This window comes from Toxorhynchites rutilus, chromosome 3 (assembly GCF_029784135.1).
Source record: "Toxorhynchites rutilus septentrionalis strain SRP chromosome 3, ASM2978413v1, whole genome shotgun sequence".
NCBI classification, from domain to species: Eukaryota; Metazoa; Arthropoda; class Insecta; order Diptera; family Culicidae; genus Toxorhynchites; species Toxorhynchites rutilus.
In genome coordinates, this window is record NC_073746.1 from 168,178,500 (window position 1) to 168,201,631 (window position 23,132).

The 23,132-nt window shown below is 38.6% G+C and overlaps 1 protein-coding gene across 5 annotated transcripts in view; it reads right to left on the minus strand.

The window, feature by feature from the left end:
* LOC129775254 (uncharacterized) overlaps positions 1–23,132 on the minus strand; it is a 225,104-nt gene that overhangs the window by 102,503 nt on the left and 99,469 nt on the right. For 4 of the 5 annotated variants that reach the window (XM_055779737.1, XM_055779740.1, XM_055779736.1 and 1 more), the window contains one exon: positions 18,977–19,019. The exons of the other annotated variant lie outside the window; for it this stretch is intronic. The gene's annotated coding sequence lies outside the window, so the exon portion shown is untranslated. The remainder of the gene's footprint in view (positions 1–18,976; positions 19,020–23,132) is intronic. 5 annotated transcript variants of the gene reach the window in all.

Sequence of the window (23,132 nt, forward strand, 5' to 3'; positions counted from 1 at the left end):
AGTAGCGAAAAGATTGCATTTCTCGAGTGCAGTGTTAACCGAGTGGTTCACCAGAAACATGTTCACGGGCAAGCCTTTTTCCATTCTCTTGGAGTTGACAAAGGACCAGAAAAGTTTCGGGTTTCTACGGAGATTTTTCTGCATACGCCTCGTATACTGTTTATACAGGAAGCGATTGTACAAACGGTATTCGTTGCTCGTTCGGTTCAGCTCTTGCTTAGCAAACGGACAGCGCAACCTACAGAAACGCCGGAGAGCAGAGGATCGCAATCTTTTGAGTTCTCCCAGTCGTCTATTGCCCCAGATTGGTCTCCGTGCAGTCCTCCGCACAGGAACGCAATCAACGATGATACGGGTCATGACATCAGAAAACCTGGCAACGGCAGCATCCACATCCTCGATGGTCTCCAGAAATTCCCAGTCGACTTGAGCTATAGCTTGATGTAATGCTGCGAAATCAGCTTTCTGGAAATTGAAGGAAGTCAGATCTGGTACATCTTCAAATCCAGTTGGCGTCGGTAGATTGACGTCAACTTCTAGTGCTGGATGATCGGTGTCGAGCGGAGTAACTGGATCGGCAGCCTCGGTGATCGAGCACCTCGATAAAGCAGCATCATTCGCCAGCACTAGATCGAGCAAGCGGCCATTCCTGTTCGGCACTGGATTGATCTGCGTTAGACCATGGAAACAGAATCCATCGAGTAAGGCCGAGGAAGCAGTCGAAAAACGTGATCGTGAGCAGTCAACAGAAGGTGGAGCATTCGACGGGATATTCCACACTAAACCAGACTGATTGTAGTCGCCGAACGCAAACGCAACATCCTGTGCTTCAAGCTGAGAAATGATGGCTCCGATGGAATCAATATGCTTCTCAATACATCTGAGATCACCTCTCTTATCGGGTGGTAAATAAATAACACCGATACTAACGACCAAACCTTCTATCCGGATTTTGACCCAAAGCTGTTCGAGAGTATCACACACTGGAGTAGGATCAATGAAACCGCCTAACATGGATGAGACGGCTATCAAAACACCACCGCCGCGTGATTTGGAGCTGTTACGTGAATTACGATCGTTACGATAAACGGTGAACGTGTTTCCAAACAGTTGCGGAGAGAAAATACGGTCGTCTAGCCAGGTCTCCGTAAGAATGATAATGTCATAATATGATTCTGATACAGCTGCGAAGAAGTGGTCGATTTTGGTGCGCAGCCCCCGAACGTTCTGATAGTAAATCAGTAGCCGGTTAGAGTCACGTGTTACATGTCGGGGGACGTTGCGTTGCTGATGCCCTTCGATGACGTGAAGTCTTACTGCGCGGTCGTGATTATTCTCCGGTGGCAGCGTGTCGTAACTGGGATTATGGGATATTTCAGGGAGCGAATAGTTGCTAATACAATGGTACTTGCCTGGAGAGGCACGGTGGAAGACCCCTTCTCCGATCCCATACACAGGACCGGGACGACTGCTGGTTACTGGTTGAATGGACTCGACTGTGATGGGCGGATTAGGAGCTCCCATGGTGCTTGTGGCAGAATTGCGTCCCAGTATCTGGCTGCATCCAAGTGTTCGGTACGTAGGGGTAAGTTCGGGTTGTTGTGGACATTGACTGCTGCAACTAGGAGAAGTATCACGGTACGGAGATCTTGAGGAAACTGGATACTTGCCTGCCTTTTCTTTTTGGAAGACCCCTTCTCCGATCCCAAACACAGGACCGGGACGGCTGCAGGTCACTGGATGGAGAGGCTCGACTGTGATGGGCAGATTAGGGGCTTCCACTGTGCGTGCGGCAAGTTTGCATCCCGGTATCTGACCTGAAGATGCGGTGCACAGTATTCCTGAAGAATGAAGCGATGGAGGTAGCGGTGATATGCCGGGTATTAAGCGTCCATCTGTACAACTGGATCTCCTTCTGATGGTTGTGGTTCCACTGGTAGAATTCGATTGATCCTGGTAATTCTGAGCTGGTTTTTTGAACGATCCTCGAATTCTCGAAATATGACATTTTCCGGCCACGAGTCTCGTGACAACGCAGAGCATCTTAATTTTGAACTGATCCCAATCTTGAAAGACACGAAGTTCATTGCGCTGAGCTCCTTGCCCTTAGGAACCAGTTTTATAACTTTAGGCTCAGTGCAAGAGCCCAAATCCAAACATTCACGAACCAGAGATGCTATTTCAGCTTCAGTCGTTTGGGGGTCGAAAGCTGAGAGATAGATCCAGAGAATATCGTCTTCAAGCGGCACTGTTTTGATTTTACCGCTCATTGGCTTGGTTCCACAGGTCCTGGTTGGCATCGTAGGGCTGGAAATAGGACTGCCGGTGTCACCGCGCCTGCGTTTAGGGGTGTTTGATTCCATAGCAGACCGTTTCGCGTTTACCCACGCTGTCGACTTGTTAGGAGCCAGTGTTTTCGCATCGACTTTTGCGGCCAAACCCTCTACAACTTGGCTAAGCTTGGCAATATCGTCCTTCAGCGAGACAATTTCCTTCGGTTCAGAACAACCGCTTGTTCCATTGTCGATCATGTTTCTGAAGCTGCTGTTTTTGAATAGTTCGGCGCAACAATTGCACATCCAAAACACATTGTTTGCATAAAGCCCCAGCTGATCCAAAAGCGGGATGTCGACTTTGGCACAAATCATGTGGAATGGTTTACCGCAGTATCCTTGACAAAAAATCCGGTCAGAGTTAGAAACAACTTTCTGGCACTGTGCACAAGCCATTGTGATGTGTTATGTTCTCTTGTCTGTGGTTTGACCAATATACAGTTGATGCAAGCTTGAGTGCAAGTTGTTTCTGCTACTAGTTAACAGATGGCGCTGTTGCCACAAAAGTGAACGATGGGACGTGTGCGATAGTTGATCGAGAGGAACAAAACAAAACAGCAAAGCACAACACTATTATCACAACAAAAGTCACTAAGCTTTATCACAAGAATTTCACTAAATTAATGTTCTCAGAGGCAATAGCTTTCACATTGAACACCGTACGTTAAATTAGATGCGGTACAACACACGTAAAACACGTAAAAATCATGCAACAAATAACTCAACGTAAACAATGATTGAGATATTGAGTCGCTCAAATACGCCCTAACTCGTGCAGTGAACAACTTTCTCATGGAAGTAGGGCGTGCTGCAATCGATAAATGGTCAGATCGTCTCCACATATGCTGGAAGGCAAATGTAAGTCATTTTGAATAACTTATTTGTGTAATTTGTAGCTGTTGAGTAGCTGAATAAAACTTTAAAAGAAATTTTACAAAAAGATGATTTGATGGCCAATATTCCGTGTACCAGAACTTCTGACTACAGTGAAAGCTTAGAGATGAACCAGCCTTTGGCTGAAAATCTCTTCAATAAAGAAAGAAAAAAAAATATTCACAGCTTCAATATGAGGTATATTTTCCACAAAGTTACAGCATTTCAAAAATCGCCTAAAAATTTCAACTTCGAACTCAGTTGCTAGATTTTGATCATCACATTAAAATCCATTTCCAGTTTCGATCAAAGATCAATTTCGCTAGCGCAAACATCAAATGGACTAACAGAACATGTCACTATGTAATTGGAGTACATATGGGAATTTAATTTTCCGGATTTTCCCTTTTTCCTTCAGAGTTTTCCGAAAATTTTCAATTGTCATGTTTGGTTGGAATATTTTTGGTTGAAATATGTGTAATATTTTTATGGGACCCCCTCTCCATTCCAGAGGAGGGAGGGGTGTCATACCATTATAGAAACATTTCTCATACCCGAAAACCCTCACATCCCAAATTGTGCTTGATTAGTTCTCGAGTTATGCAGAAGTTTGTGTTTCATTTGTATGGGAGCTCCCCTTTAGAGAGGGGGAGGAGTGTCTAACTACCATAGAAATATTTGTTGCATCCTAAAACCTCCACATGCCAAATTTGGTTCCATTTGCTTCATTAATTCCCGAGTAATTCAGAAATTTGTGTTTCATTTGTATGGCAGAACCACTCATTTTATTCTGAGTTTCCAGAGATATGTAAGAAGTCGGTTGAATTGATGTACCGTTCTGAATCTTATTTCGGACACTTTGTTCTAATATCTTGAAATGCTTAATGCACTGATGATATAACTATAAAATTAATATCACAATTGATTCTTCAGCTTAATCCCATTTTTTATCTGTATTATAGTGACTTTCAACTCATTTGGCTGGTTCGTCACTTTTACTTCCATTTTTGGAAGAATGTCGGGAGTGAGAGTTTAACTCGTTACCTTTAGCGTGAGAGGCATGGATGTTACCACTACGCCAGATCCCCTCCACAGCTTAATCCCATGGTTTCACTATCACTTCATTAGAGAATTGCATTTGGGCTATTGCATAATAGGGAAAAAACCATCCAAAATTCAAAATCCACTCATCATCGTTTGTGTTTGACATTTTCATAGCGTGAGCACGTAGAATTTACCCCTTCATCAATATTGAAATGTCTCTCGTGTTTCATCAGTTCTCATCATCGTTATCAGGTTACTGTGATTGCTTGATAATGTAATTTTCGTTCAAAAAATTACAAAACAAATTGTTCGAAATTTGAATTCAATCTGTCCGAAATTTAATTTTTTTATAAATGGTGTCCGAAGTTTGATTCTTATTCGCTTGATTTGAAAGTATTTTATTCGATGATTTTTTTTTATGTTTTCAATTAAATAGGTACCAAAGTAGAAAGCTTAAAAGCATATTGAACGAATTCATTAAAAATATCAACCAAATAATACCGTTCTGAATCATATTTCGGACGCTTAAGGCATATGATGCAGAAAACAGGCCTAAACTTTATGCACAGGTATTATTTGATTGATATTTTTAGTAAATTAGTTCAATATGCTTTTAAGCTTTCTACTTTGGCAACTATTTGATTGAAAACATAAAAAAAATCATCGAAAAAAATGTTTTTCAAATGAAGCGAATAAAAATCAAACTTCGGACACTAAATCAAACTTCGGACACTAAATCAAATTTCGGACAGATTGAATTCAAATTTCGGACACTTTATTTTGTAATTTTTTGAACGAAAAATAAATTACATTTGATTATATTTTATAGTCAACTGCGAAACACTTACCAAGCAATTACAGTAAACTGTTAACGACGATGAAAACTATAAACACGGGAGAAATTTTAATATTGATGAACGGGTAAATTCTACGTGCTCACGCTAGGCAAACGTCAAACACAAACGATAGTGAGTAGTGTTGATAGTATTTTGCCGATTATGTTATAATTCAAATGTAGTTCTCATATGAAATGATAGTGAAACCAAGGGATTACTCTAAAGAAGCAATTGCGATATTAATTTTATCTGATTCAGAACGGTGGAGGTGATCTGGCGTAGTGGTAACATCCATACCTCTCACGCAGAGATCACGAGTTCAATCCTCACTCCCGACATTCTTCCAAAAATGGAAGTAAAAGTGACGAACCAGCCGAAATGTGTTGAAAGTCACTATAATAAAGAAAAAAAAAGATTCAGAACGGTATATAGTGTAGGATATAACAACTATCTTCATTCAACTATCATTCATTTGAACATTATTGTTGTGTTCAGGCGCGAAACATTCAAAAAATGAAAATTCCAGTTTTTCATAACTATAGAACCAGGTGGAAAAACTCTCACTCCTTTACAAAATTAACGTCAATTTCACATGAATTACAATAAATTTCAAATTCGTAGGTCATCTTTAGTTCTCAAACAGTTCAAATAACCTATTCGGGGTGGTTTCGACCAAGCTGCGACATGTTGTATTGTGTATCTCGTTATACGCAAAAGATACAGCTCGTTTAAGCTCTTCAAATCACTCATACTGTTTGTAAGCTGCATGTACTACTCGTACGATCACTCCTCATAAGTTCTTAATAGGGTTTTGATCTGGTAAACAAGCTGACCAGTCCAGAATCTGAAGCCCTTTTTCATCAAACCATGCTGACTTTCCGAATTTTATGAATTAATGCCAAATTACCCAATTATTACGGTATTTTTGATGTAAAAACAGCAGTAAAAGACCCCTCCTGTGACTTTTTTTTAATTCCATTTGTTTATTTATTTAGGCTCATTAGCATCTGAATTTTGCGTTACGATTCTTCGAAAGACAGATCAATGATTTTGAATACCCCCTTTTTAAAAATTAGTCGTAATTGAAATTGGTCATATGACAAGGATTGATTTTAGGTAGCTTCCATCATGTGTATCAAGTTTCGTAAAAAACGAAGAAGATCGCGACAAAACTAGCTGTTTTTTTGGCTGATTTTTGGTGGAATTGCTTCATATCACTGCATAAATTGCTTAAACAAACCACGCATGACACCTGATTTTTTTTAATTGTTTCATTTTACATTTTTCGAGAGTGTGAACAAAAATGTCGAAATTCGTGCTAAAAGAAAAAAGGACAAAATATTGAGGATAGGTTTGATGCAGTATAGCCAGAAACTGCGTCTCTGTGCTCCTCAATTAATCACATTGTCGAGCAGTTTTACGATCATCTTCTATCAGTGATTTAATGAACATGAAGCAATAGAATCGATATTTCTAAAATTCTACCAAAATAAAATCGTTTCATGAGAGATTCTAAAAGAAAATATTCTAAAGCATTGTTTCACAGTAATGTTCGAATGGTGGGAATCGTAATTTTGATATACTCTAATGATACGATAAGTTAATGGTTTATTTTGCAATTCTCGGTTTCGCTTTTTTTAAAACTACCTGTCCTGTTTTTCCTGATCCTGTTTTTTGAGAGCAATCCAATTCCAATTCCAGTGTTTTGAAAAATGTTTTAGAAGAATATTATAAATATTATACCCTGTAATGAATTCAAATCGGATAATATTTAACAAAGTTACAACACTGCAAAATTAACCAAAAATGTACGTATTCTTATTTTAAGAGTATCCGAAGTGAACAGTTTTTCATTAGGTTGCATCAGTAGTAGCCAAAAAGGTCACGTAAAAAAGTCATAATGTGAGTTTTGGTATTTGTAAACAATCCAACACTCGAAACAAAACAAGCTGCTGAATCAAATGCTTGTTAATGCCTATAGTGATACTACTATTTGTGAAAGAATGTGTCGCGAATGGTTTCACAACTTCAGAGTCCCGTTGAAACATCTGAAATATCAGGAACGCCAGGTCCAAATATCAGGTTCTCACATCGGATTATTATCGCACCCATCAATTCGAAGATTATGTGTATTTTAAGAAAAGAAACCAGCTTTTTATATTAAGAGTTGTTGAACTCGGATGAAATTCTCACTGGAGCTCGCGAACGAATACGCACATTTGATGGCAGAATATGAGTAAATACACGATAAGGTAATTTAGCTACACGACAACGCTCGGCCACATGATGCTCAAAACTTTAAAATTTACCTGGAAATACTTCAATGGGACTTCCTACCACTTCTACCATGTTCTCCAGATATCGTCCCTCCGGGCTACCATTCGGTTCTCATATGTTGACAAAAAAACGACGAATTCAAATTGTGCACCCCAGATAAACAAAACTTTCTGATTGCTCGAATAGGTTTCATTGCCTTTTTAGAATGGTAGTTTGCATACCACACTCTGTACAATACAAACTCTTCTTTTCAATGATTCATCTGGTGAGCAAAGCCAATGGCTGCAGAAAAAGTAGCAATTTATATGCCACTAAAAATACAGATATACAAACAGACAGACGAGCTACCGAGATTCGATTCGAATGATTTTATAAGAAAATTTACTTAACTGTGCACAGTATCAAGGTGTTCCAAAGTGCCACAATCCACATAGAACGCGAAAATGTGCATCATCCGCGTACCGTAAATTGTTGAAACATTTCGATAGAGCCCCATCGTAAAACACTTGAACAACCCAACAACTCCTGAACAGGATGTGCAATAAACTTATATGTGCATGCTGCATATCGTGTGAAACGTTATGCTGCTGATAAAATTTTAACATGGGCCTCATGCTCATCCCATCGTTTCATGCCATTTTTCGGAGAACAATAGAATAAAGAACGGAATGAGAAACGAGATTCGGTTAGTTTCATTTTCGGTCAACCCTCTCAACCAAAGTGCTCTGTGGGTTGCTCTTCTTTCATTTGCTGGATGCTGGACGTGGGCATTGGTCAGGAACCGTAGAGTATCCCAAACGCATGGATAGGAAAACTGCAATGATGTGGAAAAAGTGCATTTGGTTAGTTTTTTTTCTGCTGGTTACTATCATGGTTGATAGCCAGGCTGTAGGCTTATTTGACCACTGGCCAACTAACGCCGAGGCTGTTCCGTGCCAAGCGCTTTGTGTAAACACATATTCATCGGTGGTTCCGTAACCTGGCTCTGGGATAGGAGAAAAAAAGACGAAAATGTCATAACACAACGATGTTTGCAATGGTCGAACGATCACGAGCTCTTCCAATGAAAGCCCGTCCAACAGATATAGATAGGCTGTAGGCTCTCATATCGCCAACATTTCCAATTAAAATTTTTCAACTTTATTTTCACTTCTCAGATTTGTTTCGCTGTCAGTTTATCTTGGGACACTTTTCATTTCTATTCTGTCTATCTTGCTTCAGAAGCTTTCTCCTTCCAAGCGGATAAGACGGTACAACTTCCACCACTTTATCCGTGTTGTTCCCACAGCATTTTCCACCTCGATAATTGCATTAACATTTAAAGGCATTCCACTTCTGGTAAAAACCATCGTTATTCTTTCGACTTAAAACGGCTTTTGTCGGAATAAACAAATCCGGCAGTGCTTAAAGATAGTGTGAGTGTGGGTGTGTGTACTCGGACTGAGCTGCGAATGAGATTAAAAAGGCCCAACAGAGGCAACAGAGAACGAGATAATGGAAAACAGTGAGGGCGAGAAAATGGCTCTTTGGAGATTTTCACCTGCTGTTGGAGGATTGGAAAGCGAGGGAGCACGTATTTATAGTGCTTATTTTCCTTTTACTCCGCCCGAAGAAGACGACGACGGCGCCGCAGAGGTTGAACAAGTCGAATTTGCGAGCATGTAAGAAGCTGCGGAGCAATATAGAGCAAAATTCATGCCTTTGGAAGACAGACCTTGGTTGGTTCGGGGTGGTATGAGCTCGTAGAGTGCGTGAAACCACTTTTGTGCAGCTCGTTTTGAGCTGCCGGAAAAAGGTGTACTCTATGTCGGCGGAACAAGGTCAAAATTATGAGGTTATCCTTGTAGTATCTCAATATTTCAGATGTTTTCCGTATGTAGGTATGAGGCTGGCAATAATTTCGTATGTGCTGTATGAAAAGGTTTTTGTTCGTTTTCCTAGCCAGTGTGCATCACGTTTCAAAGTTTTTGCAGGATAGTGCGTGCATGATTGAGTGGGGAATGAGTTCAGTATTAGGGTAATGATTGCATGCGTGCATGATTGAGTGGGGAATGAGTTCAGTATTAGGGTAACACGGGGTGAGTTGGACATACGGGGTGATTTGGACCCCCCCCCCCCCCTTTATCTCAAAAAGTATGGTTCAACTTGGATTTTTTATAATGTCATCTCCTTTTATTGTTTAACGGTATGTACCTAACGTAAAAAAAACTTTGGTAAAATTCGACAGGTGGAAGTAAGCACTTTGATTGTCAAAAAATGTGAGTTTTCCAATCGTGGTTTTGAGGTTTTTCCTGCTGTTTATTATATTTCGTGTATTGTGTAGTAAAGTTCTGTTCACCTACAGAAGAGGAACCATTTAATGCAGCGAAACTGAAAGTTTGATAACAATAAATGAAATGAATTTAATTTCAATTTTGCGTTGGGTGACATGGACACGTTTCTGTGGGGTGAATTGGTCCTAAAGGTTTGAGGCATTTCTTTGGTATAATTGATTCCAGATGCCACAGAACTACCAAAATAGGATGGTCAAACAACGTTGGAAGAAGGAGGAGCTGGAAAGAACAACGCAAGCCACCAAGAACGGATTTTCTTTGACCAAGCATCGAAATTGTTTGAAAATGCTCGAACAACAGTGAAAAGATCCATGCATAATTCTAGATGGTCGCAATTTTTCTGGTCTGGAATCTGTCCTAGACACCTAGTACAGATCCCAGAACACTGCTACTGATTGTAACATTATCCCAAAATACTTTACATACACATAAGTATGTTTTTTTTCGATGAAACACACACTGGACCAAATCACCCTGCATCAAATTTTAATGTCCAAAAATTGTCTCTTTTATTTTAAGATATACTTTTATTTTATAATGTCGGACTCGATTATCCGGAATTTTAGACTCGATTATCCGGAGTAATTTATTTTTGATTTTCGGAAATTTTGAATAATTTGTATAATAATTCAATATTGAATAGCTAATATGGGTATCAAATGAAAGGGCTTGACTAGTAGAACACAGTTATTTATAAAAAATGCAAATTCAAGATGGCGGCCACTACAAAATGACAGATTTCATATTTTTTCCCAAATAAACAATTACTTTTTGAAGGTTTCATTCAGCTTGCCCTGTTTGTATGTATGTTTGAGTGTTTGTAGGGTTGTCCTAAATTAACAGAAAATTGACCCCGTTCCTGTTGACTGAATGATCTGAAATTTGGAACATACTTTTAATTCTACGGTCATTATAAAACTGCGTATTCCATGATCTTGTAAAAATCCATTTGGCCGCCGCTAAAAAATGGCTGAATGGCTTGACTTTGAGAACACACTACACTATGAACATAAATTTGAAAAGGTCGCCGCAATAAAATGGTCGACTATGTATTTTTTTCAATCCCCTTAATATTGGTATGAAATGAAATGATTTGACTATTAGAATACAGTACATCATCGAAATATTCCGAAGAAAATTAGGTAAGAAACAAAAATTGAAAAAAACATTTTTTGAATGGTTTCAATGTAGAGAAGTATACTAATGATACAGAAAATTTACTAAAAACTAGATAATGAAATAAGTAAAAAAAAATTTAAGTTAAACGGTTTAATGTACTAAGTCAGTCAGTCAGTCAACAGGAACGGGTTCAATTTTCTATTAATGTGGGACAACACTACAAACATTCAAACATACATACAAACAGGTCAAGCTGAATGAAACCATTTGAAAATTAATTAGTTGTTTGGGGACCGCGGCCATCTTGGAATTGGATTTTTCATTCTCTGCTATGTTCTACTAGTCGAGAACATTCTTTTGATACACATATTGAAGAGGTTTTGAAAAAAATATATGGCGCCATTTTGTGGTGGCGGCCATTGTGGATTTGCATTTTTCCTAAACTGACCAGACGTCCCGCGTTACGCGAAACAGTCCCGCATTTCAACAAAATGTCCCGCGTAATATTCCGTCCCGCGAAACGTCCCGCATTTGGCAAAAGAAACGAAAATGTCCCGCGATATCAATATATTTCAATATCACAATTTGATCATGTTGATTTTCTTAAATGGATGAACCTCAAAAAAACTTTTATTTGACAGAATGTTCAAGAGCGCTTCTAATGCATCCAAAGATTAATACGATGAGCTGGTTTCATCGCACCGACATTGGACTTTTTGTTTAGAGAGTGTCAACTGCAAGCGACAGCAACAAAATTGGAAAATTACGTTTAACGTAATTTTAACGGGCTTAACGTTTTAAATAAGTCGGAAGAACTAGTGTATACTCGACAGGAAGAGGCACAGTTGTTTGATTAAGTATCGTAAATGAAGCGCTGGGCGGTCTTACGGAAGTTGGCCGGAACCTGAACCATGGCCGATGAAAAGATGTATATCGGCGTGTTATTTTACCTTTTCGTGGCTCTGGTGGTCGTCTGTCCCTCTATTTTGGCCATTCGCCCAATAGTTTTCTATCAAGGTCACCAACCTTCCCAACATTCCCCAGCTGCGCTCGATCTTTGCGACAATGTATATCTCCAGCCGATCCATCCTCCAGTGATCTTTAGACATAATGGGCTGATCTCAGGTTCGGCATAAGGACCACATCACCTTCCCAACTCCGGCAAGCACTTCGTACTATATATCTCCCCGTTCACCATACGACTCGAAAGAAGAGTGGCTTGGACATATCCTTCACGTCTGTCAGAGAAGGACCTTTTTCGAGAACTTGATGTGAATGATATATTCGACGTCTTCGCTTATCTGGGGAACGTAAAGTACCCGGTCCCCTGCCATTCGTTGAATTTTAGCACTCGTCTTTCATTATGAGTACGAAAAAAAGTTTTCCACTTCTTTCGCCGAAAAGAATTTTTTCACCAGCACCTCAAGCTACTCCTTCTGGGTGATTGCCTGCTGCTCAGACACGGCCGGTCTCGTTTGACGCTTCCGCATAAAAATGTCCATTTTGGCCAGATTTTTCTCCACTGTTTGGCTGGTTGCCTCGATCTCCCAGCTTAAGGAGCGGCAAAGAGATGATTCTGTAAATACCAGATCGGCTATATCTGGCGGACACAAAATGTCTCAGGATGTCCAACTTTTTCGCTGTGGGGTGGAGCTTGCATTATGGAAAAATCACCAAGTTGCTTGACAGTGCTGCTGCAGCGAATCAACAGCCTTGAATCATTTTTGTTGTAGACCTAATAAACGTAAGATTTGAAAAAAATTGTTCCTATAAATTATCTTTCATCGTCATCCGAAATTAGTAAATTTTCTGAATGCATACGTTAACACTAAAATCGATGAAAAATGAATTGGAATTTTCGAGCATTCCATTCGGTAATTTGAAGAAAATTGAATTTAAATCGTGCTTGCCAGGCGTAAATGCCTTGATTGAGCGAGTGATTTTCGGGCGTACACAAAATCTAAACCACCGAAAAATCACAACGGAGTACCGATACTCAGAAAGAAATAATACTGATCAGTTTAGACTCGTTTAACTATGGTTTATGTTCACATAACGTATATACATAACGTTTTGTTTTTTGTGTCACGCGTTAGACCTCTGACCATCTGGTCACTTTAATTTTTCCTAAATTACTGTATTCTACTAGTTAATCCCTTTCATTTTATACACATATTGATGGGGTTTTAAGAAAATGTGTAATCCGCCGTTTTGTAGCGGCCGCCATCTTGGATTTACATTTTTCATAAATAACTGTGTTCTACTAGCCAAGCGCTTTCATTTGAAACACATATTGATGGGGTTTTGGGAAAACCTATATTGATGGGGTTTTGAGAAAATATGTACATAATCCGCCATTTGGTAGCGGCCGCCATCTTGGATTTTCAAAATCATGGAATACGCAGTTTTATAATGACACCAGAGATAAATATGTATTCCAAATTTCAGATCAATCAGTCAACAGGAAGGGGGATGAATGTCTATTCATGTGGTTCAGCGCTTCATACAAAGTTACAAAGTCACAAACATACAAACGGGTCAACCTAGATAAAACCGTTTAATAGATAAGTGCAAATCATATTTATAATACTTCTACCGAAAGAAAATTGTTTTTGACGTAGGACTACGTCTTTCATTTCTATACCGGGGTGTAAAATCAAAGTTTCGAAAACGAAAGCGTTACGCCGGTCACCGAAATTTTGAGCGTTAATAGCTCCTAAACAACTGAACGAAATGGTATGATAAACACTTCATTCGAAAGATAAAATGTCTACGCGTTATATACTTGTTACTTTTTGATCCAAAAACTTGTTTCAATAGTCTTAAAATTGCTTTCAAAACAGGCTATTGAAATCATCAATCGGTATATAAGCGAGCGCTGCTCGGAAGTCCACTCAGATATAATTGAACAGCGGTTGGAGCATGTTGTCGCTATTGTGGTGAAGCTCTTCGTTTATCATGAAAGCGCGGATAACGGTGTCACCAAGAGCCTGTTTGTACACCTTAGGACAGAAGAGAATCCATCAGGAGGAGAGTGATGCCACAAACGGTTCCCCGGGAGGAGATCGGAGCAGCCGCCACATACACACACATACACGCGCGGAATTCTTCGTTTGGATGCCATTCAGCATCGAGAAAATTCCGGAAAGATCCAATCGTTACTGAAAAATACATTCATGCGAAAGTGTTCATTTTAATGATTTCTATCCATGTAACACTGCGACTAAATATTTTTCAATCAAGTGCTATTAACAGGTGGTTATCGAGTTAGCATTAACCACTGGTGGGCTTCGAGTATCGAGGAAAATCTGGAAAAATCTAATCGTTGCTGAAAAATAATCAAAAAAATACATTCATGTGAAAGAGTTTATTTTAATGTTTTCTATCCATATAACACTGCAACCAAATACATTTGGTTTTGTGGTTTTTCAATCAATCGCAATTAACAGGCAAGCTTCTGAAAATTATTCTTCCCCATAAGTAGAAAATTTTCGTATCCAATATGGTATGCGCGCGCAACGGAAAATGTTTCGCATCGTGAAAATTATATAATTTTCAATCGATTATTGCTCAGTCGCCGAAAGTTTCTAACTCAGAGAGTTCATTCCCTTCTAGTGTGCCTTCCGAATTGTCATCGTAAACCACACCTTCTCTCGATTCAATCACGCACAAAAAGCATACTTAAGCGATATTCTGGTGGTGAAACGTATTCATTTTTCGTGAGGATATCGACAAGACAACATCGTTACTGAACGAACTGAACGTGCTGGACGAGCTGGGCGGCGAGGGATCGAGGGATTCATTACCTGGCCTGACCTGACCTGAAAGACATGCAGTTTGTGTGGAACTGTGAGGGAGGGCAGAAAAGCCGATCCATCATAAGTAGAAGAGAAGACGACCAAGAGAGTACCAGCATCGAAAATTGGTTTCGCTTGAGGTATCGAAGCAACAGCCACACGCATACACGCGTGCAACTCTTTACGTTCGCTGATTATCTGGAATCCGGAAAGAAGTGATCGTTGCTGTAAAATAATCTGCCAGTCCCCCTTGGACTTGAAAATTGCATTCAAAAAGAGTTTATTGTAATGTTTTCTATCCATTTAATACTGCGACCAAATACAATTAATTGTGTGATCTTTCAATCAAGTGCAATCAACAGGTGGTTATCGAGTTAGCATTAACCACTGGTGGATTTCGAGAAGAATCGAGGAGAATCCGGAAAGGTGTCGTTGCTGCAAAATAATCAGCCAGTTCCCCTTGGAATTGAAAATTACATGCAAGCGAATGAATTTATTTTAATGTTTTCTATCCATATAATACTGTGACCAAATACCTTTAGTTCTATGATTTTTCAATCAAGTGCAATTAGCAGGAAAGCTTCTGAAGATTATTCTTCCCCATCAGTAGGACATTTTCGTATCCAATCTTGGATGCATAAAACCCTGTACCTCCAACGTAACGCTCTCGTTTTCGAAGTCCCCCAAATATTCATTTATTCATTCATTCAGAATGAATTCAGATTCAACTTCAAACAAATGATTACTAAATCAACGATAGTCCTACGTCACCATTGCGGTTATACCATAAATATAACCAACTTCCTGTTTTTTTCATGACTCGATTATCCGGAGGATTCGATTTTCCGGAGTGAAAAAAATTAATACTCCGGATAATCGAATCCGATCTGTATTTGGTATTTTGAAGCTTGATATATTCCCCCTTATTCCACGCGGCGAGTGACGTGAGATAGCAAAATTTCTCGCTTCATTGTGGGAGTTACCTTACTTTCCAACTTCTTTTTGATACCCGAGTCAATAACATATGAGGACACGACTTCAAAACTCACTTAGTGACAAACTATAGTCACGCCATTCGCCTACGGGAATGCAGTGATTTGAGCCATCTCACCTCATTCGCCGCGCGGAATAAAGGGGATGATTAAACATTATTGATTGATAGAAAACAAGTGTAACTCAGTATACAATGTGACATTTTTGACGTAGAACAAATCAGAAAACAGGTCACGTTTTCATGAAATAAAGTTAACGTTAATAATTATTTTTACCGCGAACGGATTTTAGCGATTTGTATACTAAACAAATCGGAAATTCCCTAAGATTTGTTTAATATGCTATACATTAGAATCCCCTGGTTTGTAAATGGTTAAAATTCATGAAAACTTTAGGCGTTTCCATTTTTCCATACATTTGTTCTGTCCATTTGTGTGCTTTCCCGAGCAGAGCTGTCAATAACAAGCAACTTATCGACGACCAACGAAGGGGAAATCGTATGATTTGGAGTCGCCGTGAACAAAGGGAAAGTAGAAGAATGAAGGGGAATATTTGCGTATTTATAAACAGTGGATCTTGCTGAGGCAAACTTTCATTCGGCATCGGACTGTTGAGCAATCCAGTTCACTGTGCTTTCGCTGCGCTTCGATCTAAGATTGGACCCCACCAGTGGTAATCCAACTTGGATATCGTCGTTTGGTTTTTCTGTTCGTTATTCGTTCTTCGTATCGTATGTTTTTCTTCCCGCGTCATAAATTAGACGTTTCGCGTAGTGTGTGATGAGCAAGAAGAAGAGGGAGGCAGGCTCTAGCCCTGCAAAAAACGAATTGCCAGGGGCAATGAAATTTCGGGCAAGCGTCATCTAATGATGCACGCGATGTTGGTGTAGTGAAAAGCGCTCGCACTGAACCGAGCCTTCGCGAGTGTGACACCGCATCGAACAACAGCAAAATAGGCGATTTCGGCGCGTCGGTCGAAAATGTAAACGGCTTTTTTGGTGCCTTTGAGAATGCATCAATGCATTAAACTGACGTTATGGTAAAGCAGGCGTTAAGGTTATGCTCCAAAAAATATTTGGGGAATAACAAGCATCTTGAATGTCTTACTGGAATGTTATTATTGTTGAGTTATTTAGGTTCGCGTGCCAGTCGCAAAACTGCCTTCAACTAGGATTGCATTTGCGCTAATATTGATCATAATGAATCATTGCTACTGTTTTCGAGGTTGTTGATATTAAGAGTTTATTTCGCTTGTTTAGTCACCAAGAATGTAAATTTCGTTCTGGAGTTTTGTATGTGATTAGGTTTCGCTTACCAGTAGTAAAAATTCCTCCCCTAAGGGTGACAGCTGCGCTTCTCTCGAGCATGAGAAAGTAATGCAACTTTTTGACGTAGGATTACGTCTTCCGGGAACATATTGGGGTACAAATTGAAAATCGAAAATCGAGCACATCGTGAAAATTGTCCAATTTCAAACGCTCATTGCTCAGTCATTTCATGACGGATTAATAAAATTTTTGCGTCAATCGATTTCGGCACTTTCGGCAATTTTTATATTGAAGAAAATAATATATGTCATGAAACTAACTATCGAACAATTGAAAAATATCAACCCCTATCTTAACGGAAATACCCACTAATGATTGGTCGAAATTGACGACACATGCGGCGGGTCCCTAACAGAGACATCAAAACCAAGCTGCCTGGGGGAAATCAGCATTGCAAATACATGAAAGTCGGGGTCATTTTTATATTGCAGGTAGGGTGAGAGATACGATTAATTCTAGCAATTAAAATTTAAATTTGGAAATTAAATGTTGGTTGCTTCGTAAAATCTCATATCAATGACCGATCGTGTATTGTGAAAAATTTAGCACAAGTGTAAGTGTAAAATCGTATATGGTAGCAGTTGTGTTAACAATGACTTGATATATGAAACGATTTATTTCAATTTTCATAAATAAAAACCAAGGTGTGTTCCCGCTCGAGAACGGGGCGTTTGGTTTGAGCTGTCTGTTTTGTCGTGTTCATTTTCACCCAAGGATAGTTTATACGGAAAGAAAAATCGGAAAAGTGAAGAAATATTAGAAAAAGTGATTTCCTATATGCTCTACATATAGTATTGGGTATTTTTAGTCCAATTAAAATTCGCATTGGGTTAAATAAACACTCAGGAAGTAAAAAATATAAAAAGAAATTACCTTTTCGATTTCAAATATGTTTTCTCTATATTAAAGTAACATGTTTTTATTGATTGATGATTGTGTTGGGTATTGGCAATTATCTTATATTACTTTGGGGAGTTTTTTCTTCATTTCATCCATACATAATACAGAAGGCATCTAGTCTAAAACCATCATATCCCGTTCCACTTCGGCATCTTTTATCTGATACGCACCATCCAATCACTGTTTACCATCCTTCTGTCATCATCACACAGTAAACGCTAGTGGAGTGAACAAACATTACCCAACAACCAAACAAAACGGCCTTCTTCAGGGCCACCAAATCATTATCAAAGAGTTGAACGATGTAATTTTTCAAACATATCCAAAATGAACAGAGAGCCTAACGGAATCCTACGTCAACTATGCGGTCGTGTCCCGGACACAACACTCCTTCGACTTTTTTGAGGCCAGTAATATTAACAAAAGCGTTTCTTTTGAGAATAGCGCAAAATGATGAGAAGTATTTGTATTCCTAGTAGCTTCAAGCCACCAATGTATGGTTCTGTATGCATGCTATGGCGAACGCTTGTTTGGCACTTGGTTTACGTTGTACGAACGATGCCTAGAGGTGCGATTGCTTTGAGGCAATACTAAATAACACGTAGCATGATATTTGATACTTGCAAGTGTTGTCATTGTTGTTGTTTCCATTCGGTGCCAAAGATATATTGATGTAGTTATGAGATGTGGAATCATGGTGCTGGTGTAACATGTATATAATCGACTGTAGCCGAGTCTATGTCAATTGCGAAAAAGGCCACCGGAATTGCGTTCGAGGTAAATTTTTAATGCATTGACATGAAATAAATTGCGACATACGATCAGCTAGTGTATTGTTTTGCGAGGGCAAGAATGAATCATCAATCAATTATCGTCAACTGATTCTACAATGAAAAACCATTTCAAAGATTATTCTACTAAGCAGTTGTTTCGAAAATTTCACAGCATTATAGAATAATATCCGAAGGTATAAACAAGCGACTTATATAAAATGACAGCGTAGTTCTACGTCAACAATGCGGTCGTATTTTGGACACAACCTCCTATATTTTTTTTATTTAGACCGTATTAATTTGGAAATATTAGGCGATTTGCTTAGGGTGTCCAAATTCCCCCCATTTCCCCTATATATGATACAACATACCTGATAAGAATCCGTTTGCATCGTACGATGCTAGCTATGAAATCTGGAAAGATGAGAAACAAATTATAGCTTTCGTATGTATTAGAACAAGATGTATATATTTTGTATGCCGGTAGTCGTATGTCTATGCCGAAGTGGTACAAAATTGATCGGACAACTATATGATTCTTGCAAAACAGCAAATAGATAAAACATTTTCACACCGTATGGATGTCAGCTTGCAAAATTCATTGAGCACATTTTTGCGGTTGAGAATCCAGAACTTCAAATTGCTCTATAATGTGTACGGATTTTTGTTTTTAATCACTCCTGTCAGATATCTGGGAATTGACTCGATCATGTTTAGTGTACTGTCTGGGCGGAAGTATTCCATACTACTCTAAATTATTTCATCAAGTGCTTTTTTGGCAACTTTTCGCCCAATTTCCTACCACAGATGTTTCATTGGGGTCAATTCCGAATTTTGAAGATAAGGATCAAGCTTATTTATATTCTTGTCGGCCAAAAGTTTTGTTACAAGTTGCGATTCGTGTTTAGGGTCATTGTCGTACTGTGATAGCAAAAAGTAACTACCCAGCAGATACTTCAACAATGTACTTCAATAGTATACCATGTTTTTATGATGATATTTTTGAATCATTCCCGTCTATCAAAGTTGAATGCAGAAGTATATTCTGATTGTGTTTGACCAGATCTTAAACCACTAATAGTTATGGAATCCAATGGAAAACGGGTAGAAGTATGTCACAAACTCAATATGAACATCCTTTCAAAAAATGCACAATCGGGTTTCGCCTAAAAATAGGGATAAAGAAGGAAAATATAACCTACAGAAACATAACATCTTTTGGACACTCATTCACAGACGGTTGATAATTGAAAAGGAAATAAAACTAACGGAGCGACCAAAAGCACGACTGTTCTCGAAGAAAGACCCTTGATTCAAAGAAAGAAAAAAGAAAGAAAGGAATAAAGAGAGAAAGAAAAAAAAATCTTCCTTTTTATGTATTTTTTCTTTCTTTCTTCTCTTCATTATAGGGACAGGAAGAAAAAAAGAAGGAAAGAAAAAAGAAAGGAAGGAAGGAAGGGAGAAGGGAAGATAGAAAGGAACAAATGAAGAAAAAAACTGGCGTCCGAATAATAAAGGGATTATGAAAGTTGTCATCATACCACCAAATTAACAATCACGCTGATAAACCCTCATTAAAAAGGAAAAAAAGGAGAAGAAGGAAAGAAAGATATAAATAAAGGAAGAAAGGAAGAAATAAAGGAAGAAAAGGAAGAAAGGAGAAATGGTGCCCAAATCGTATAAGGAAGGATTTGGAAAATTGTCATCATTCAACCAAATTGACGCTGCTTAATCGAATTGAAAAATCCACACTAGAAAGGAAGAAAAAAAGAAAAAAAAGAAGTAAAGAAAGAAAGAAAGAAAAGGACGAAAGGGAGAAAGGAAGAATAGAAGAAAGAAAAATAAGGAAGAAAGGAAGAGAGGAAGAAAGGAAGAAAGGAAGAAAGGAAGAAAGGAAGAAAGGAAGAAAGGAAGAAAGGAAGAAAGGAAGAAAGGAAGAAAGGAAGAAAGGAAGAAAGGAAGAAAGGAAGAAAGGAAGAAAGGAAGAAAGGAAGAAAGGAAGAAAGGAAGAAAGGAAGAAAGGAAGAAAGGAAGAAAGGAAGAAAGGAAGAAAGGAAGAAAGGAAGAAAGGAAGAAAGGAAGAAAGGAAGAAAGGAAGAAAGGAAGAAAGGAAGAAAGGAAGAAAGGAAGAAAGGAAGAAAGGAAGAAAGGAAGAAAGGAAGAAAGGAAGAAAGGAAGAAAGGAAGAAAGGAAGAAAGGAAGAAAGGAAGAAAGGAAGAAAGGAAGAAAGGAAGAAAGGAAGAAAGGAAGAAAGGAAGAAAGGAAGAAAGGAAGAAAGGAAGAAAGGAAGAAAGGAAGAAAGGAAGAAAGGAAGAAAGGAAGAAAGGAAGAAAGGAAGAAAGGAAGAAAGGAAGAAAGGAAGAAAGGAAGAAAGGAAGAAAGGAAGAAAGGAAGAAAGGAAGAAAGGAAGAAAGGAAGAAAGGAAGAAAGGAAGAAAGGAAGAAAGGAAGAAAGGAAGAAAGGAAGAAAGGAAGAAAGGAAGAAAGGAAGAAAGGAAGAAAGGAAGAAAGGAAGAAAGGAAGAAAGGAAGAAAGGAAGAAAGGAAGAAAGGAAGAAAGGAAGAAAGGAAGAAAGGAAGAAAGGAAGAAAGGAAGAAAGGAAGAAAGGAAGAAAGGAAGAAAGGAAGAAAGGAAGAAAGGAAGAAAGGAAGAAAGGAAGAAAGGAAGAAAGGAAGAAAGGAAGAAAGGAAGAAAGGAAGAAAGGAAGAAAGGAAGAAAGGAAGAAAGGAAGAAAGGAAGAAAGGAAGAAAGGAAGAAAGGAAGAAAGGAAGAAAGGAAGAAAGGAAGAAAGGAAGAAAGGAAGAAAGGAAGAAAGGAAGAAAAGAAGAAAGGAAGAAAGGAAGAAAGGAAGAAAGGAAGAAAGGAAGAAAGGAAGAAAGGAAGAAAGGAAGAAAGGAAGAAAGGAAGAAAGGAAGAAAGGAAGAAAGGAAGAAAGGAAGAAAGGAAGAAAGGAAGAAAGGAAGAAAGGAAGAAAGGAAGAAAGGAAGAAAGGAAGAAAGGAAGAAAGGAAGAAAGGAAGAAAGGAAGAAAGGAAGAAAGGAAGAAAGGAAGAAAGGAAGAAAGGAAGAAAGGAAGAAAGGAAGAAAGGAACAAGGGAAGAAAGGAAGAAAGGAAGAAAGGAAAAAAGGAAGAAAAGAAGAAAGGAAAAATGGCGTTCTAACCAAATTATCAGTAGTTAGCGCCACTACTAAAATCCACCAGTATGAGAAAGGCGGAAAATTCAGTGTAGGTCCCTCACTTTAGAAAAGGCGAAGCACCCGTGCTCAGGTGAAATTGGATGTAAAACTGGAAAACATTCGTAGCTCTACGTCAACAACGCGGTCATACTTTAATTCCAAAAAGATGGTTATCTCTTAAGTGGTGCGGAGTCAATAAAATTTATTTTTCATGCGTATTTTGCTTGAAAAAAAGTCTTGTGTTTTTTTCCTCATGCTGTCTTTTAACCGCATGCTATCAGATGTTTCTCCTATAAAAGGAGCAAATGTTTTCGTTACTCGAGCTTTGTTTATTTACTTTTTTGATCAAACCAGAATTGTAATTTTGTGTGATTCGTATTTTTAGTTGTTTTAACGATGAAAAACAGTTCAAATAATATAATTCTAGTGTTCAGAATAATAAAACCTAACATTTAACATTTAACATATTTAACTTCAGAGAATTATAGAAGTCAATAATACTGAAATTTCAGTTCATTTGGTTTAATTCTATAATTTTTGCCTTTAATGACTTTCTTTAGGTAGTGGATTCTTGTAAGAACACTTTTCCCCCTCTAGATTGTAGGATCTCTTTTGACATTTCTACTGGATTTTTTTTTGACATTGACTGACTGATTCTATCCGCATCGCTCATCGTACAATGCATACGATGATACGAGTGATTGTGTTGTGCAGTTGCGAAGTCGAATTACCATGAACTCAACAACTGAAGCCTTGCACTACTTGTTTTACTGTCACTCGTCAGAGTCAAAGCATGTCTCAGCTTATGGTCAAAATTATTGAAGAAATTGGATTTAATCCGACATTGATTACATTGATTACATTGATTAAGAATAACACTAGAGATTCAAAGTCAAATTCTAACCGAATCGTTGTTGCCGCCAGCGAATGGGGAACAGTCTTCCAAAACAGTCTTCCCTAATTCTGATATCACACACAGAGGTTTTGCTCAACGCAAAGTCCAAGAGCAAACTCACTTCAGAGAGTCGATAGTGTTATGAATTCACGATATCGCTCTCGGCGGTGCAATTCTCTTCGGTGAAGACACCGCGTCGATTGTCATGCCATCTGGTGGAGAGTGCTTCTGTTTTTGCGTTGCTGATGTTAGATTCAGGTGGATTAATTGTGCTTGTAGAATAAATATATATTCGCCGGTGACCAAGTGTGCGTCAAATGATATAGCGTGGGTGATGAATAATCAACGTAGTGCGTTGTCATAAGGAGCCATTTAGGTCATAGCACCAGCTTTTGTATTGTTTTAGCGAGGGCATGAATCAACTGTCTTCAACTGCTTGTACAAGACCACACGTACC